This window comes from Elephantulus edwardii, unplaced genomic scaffold, assembly GCF_000299155.1.
Source record: "Elephantulus edwardii isolate Elephantulus edwardi_28Jun2011 unplaced genomic scaffold, EleEdw1.0 scaffold00172, whole genome shotgun sequence".
NCBI classification, from domain to species: Eukaryota; Metazoa; Chordata; class Mammalia; order Macroscelidea; family Macroscelididae; genus Elephantulus; species Elephantulus edwardii.
Genome location: NW_006399922.1, coordinates 2,272,796 through 2,275,975, shown reverse-complemented (window position 1 = coordinate 2,275,975; position 3,180 = coordinate 2,272,796).

Sequence of the window (3,180 nt, the reverse complement as noted above, 5' to 3'; positions counted from 1 at the left end):
CTGGGTCAAATGGTATCTTTATTTGCAACTTTTTGAGAAAGCGCCACAATGCTTTCCACAGTGGTTGCACCATTTTACATTCCCCCCAACAGTGAATAAGGGTTCCAGTCAAATACCTTTTATAAGAAACACAAAGCATGTACACCCATGTTCATTGTGGCTTTGTTCACAATAGCAAAAAGTTGGAAACAAACTAAGTGCCCATCAAAAAACGGATGGATAGAAAAGCTCTGGTAGAATCACATAATGGAATACTATGCTGCAGTGAAAAACAAAGCAGTCATTAAATATTGTTCAAAATGGATGACCCTGGAGGACATTATGTTGAGTGAAATATCTCAGTCACAAAAGAACAGATACTTCATAGTGCCAGTGTTGTAAAATGGGATTAACACTGGGTTGAGAGGGGACAAATAATATACTGCATTGAAACAGATGAAGGAGAGAACTGTTTAAAAGTGATATATGATTAGGTATTATTGTCATGACAGGAGTACAGAATAAAGGCTGCATAGTTGAGTGCACTTGGAGGGAGGTATTGTAGAAAAAGAAAGGAATTTTTCTTCTACTTTTCAAAAAGAGCGAATTGGGGGGAGGGGTCACAGAGAGAAAAATGCAATGAATGAATGGAAATCCAAAGTCTCTGTAAATGTTCATTAAAATTAATTTTAAAAAACCTGAACAATGACTAGGGATGATAGAAGGAGAATTGATGCCTTTGAGTTGTGGTGCTGGAGAAGAGTATTGAATATATCATGGACGGCTAGAACAAACAGGTTCAACCTAGAGAGGGTGAGACCAGGCTGCTCCTTGGAGGCAAGGATTCTCAAGCTTCATCTGACCTTCTTTGGACATGCTGCAAAGAGGGACCAGTCCTTGGAGAGGGATGTCATGCTTGTAAGGCTGAGGGACAGGGCAAGAGAGGAAGACCCTCGATGAGGTGATTTGATTGACTGGAGTAATGGGGGTAGAAGTGTCAGAGACAATAAGGTTGGCACAGGATAGAGCAGGGTTTAGGACTGTTGTATATAAGGTTTCTATGAGACACAGGCAACTTGACGGCACTTAACAACAACAACATTAGTTTTCCAGACATATTAGTCTCTTGGATCTCTGGGTTTTATGCTTGTGGTTTTTCTGTGTTTGTTTATTATCTTTTAACACTAGTTCCCTAGAATGTGATTGTGACATGAAGACTAGTCACTTGAAGAAGGGGTGAGGGATGAGAGAAGTTATCAAGAAAGAATGGAGAGCCAAAGAAAGATGACAAATTAAGTCTCTGTTTATTACAGAAATTGATTTCTCAGTTTCACTGGCTAGCACTCAGAGGTGCTCACTTCTCAACAAATATTCTACCTCAGAGAGGGAAGGAAGTTTTATTTTAACTACTATTCTACCTCTCTCAGGGGTCAAAATTTGCCTAGTGTGTAAGGAAATCCTCCATATTTTAAATTGCACATATGAGTTCCAAAATCTTTATGATTTTATTGAAAGTCCCAGTATGGAAGATGAGAGACATGGCAAAATTAAGGTGATGCAGCTTGAGGTAGTAGCTGCATTAGTTTGGTTCGAGCCAGTTGAAAGCTGGTCCCCTCAATTGCAGCCACAACAAGAGATGAGTGAAGAGAGTACATCTGAAATGGCCCATAAGGGGATCTGACACAATGGCTTATATCTGCGTAACCCCTAGGGTTCTGATCTTGTTCCCATTCCTTAGGGAAGCCTTCCCTGAATCTAAGATAAAATTAGATCCCTCAACAAAGTTTTCCAATTTCCTATAATAAAATGTAGAGGGAGGGAGGGAGGAAGACAAACGCAGGCTATACATACGTATTTCACCTAATGGTATACATAGGAATCAAATCAATTACATTTGTGGAAAGAATCACTGGAGAAGCTCAATATCAGCTGTGAAAACTAAGCCAGGTGCTTATTTTGGAACAGACCGTCAACTGCTCATATGCAAGTTCAAGCTAAAGATAAAAAAAAAAAAATTATATCAAATCCCCAAGAGCCAAAATTTGACCTTAAGTCTATCCCACTCGAATTACAAAACCATTTCAAGAACAGATATGAGGCCGTGAACACCAATGAGCAAAGACCAAATGAGCTGTGGGACAATATCAAGAATATCATCCATGAAGTATGCTAAAGGTCAGACAAGAGTCTCAGAACAAAAGTTTACAGAATACTGGGCCTCCACAAGAAAAAGACTGATAACCAATTACAAAATTCAAAAAAAGATGTGGAAGGAATTTTCACAAAGGAAGATAATTGAATGGCAAACAAACTCATGAAGAAATATTCAAAATCACTGGCAATAAGAGAGATGTAAATAAAAAACTGCAATGGGATACCATCTCATTCTAGTAACAGTGACAAAGTTTAACAGGGAAGCAAGCAATAAATGTTGGAGAGGATGTGGTGAGAAAGGAACTCTTATACATTGCTGATTGGATTGGAAAATGATACAACCATCCTGGATGGCACTTTGGCACTTCCTCAAAAAGCTGAACATAGAAATTCCATATGACCCAGCTATTCTACTACTTAAAATATACTCGAGAATTTGAGAACTGAGGCACAAACAGAGGTTTGTACACCAATGTTCATAGCAGCATTATTCACCATCACAAGAACATGGAAACTGCCCAGATGTCCAACCACAAAAATTGGATTGAGAAAGTATGGTTCATTTACACAATGGAATACTATGTAGCATGCAGGAGCAATTATTTTGTAAATTATTACCTAACTTGTGAGAGACTGGAGAGCATTATACTGAGTGAACTAACACAGTTCCACAACTACAAATATTGTAACTATTATTGTATAAAGAGTGTAAGGACCCAAGGGGTTGGGGGAGGGTGGAAGCAGAGGGATGAGGATGCGCAGGGGGAGAAGAGGATTAATTTATGGGGTTGGACAATTTGATGGGTGGGAAGGTGAGGGAAACTGGAAAAACTTGTTCTCAAAATCAATGTATTTGATTTTTAAAATAAACTAGTCTTTAAAACACACACACTTAAGTATTTTTTTAATTGCTTTCTTTTTTTTAATTTAGGTTGTTTATTTTTCATTTCAATGAACATCTACAGAGATTTTGGAATTCCATTCATTCATTGTTGCACCGTTCTCCCCGCACATCGTCCCCGCCTGCCTGAGCGACCCCTCCCTGGG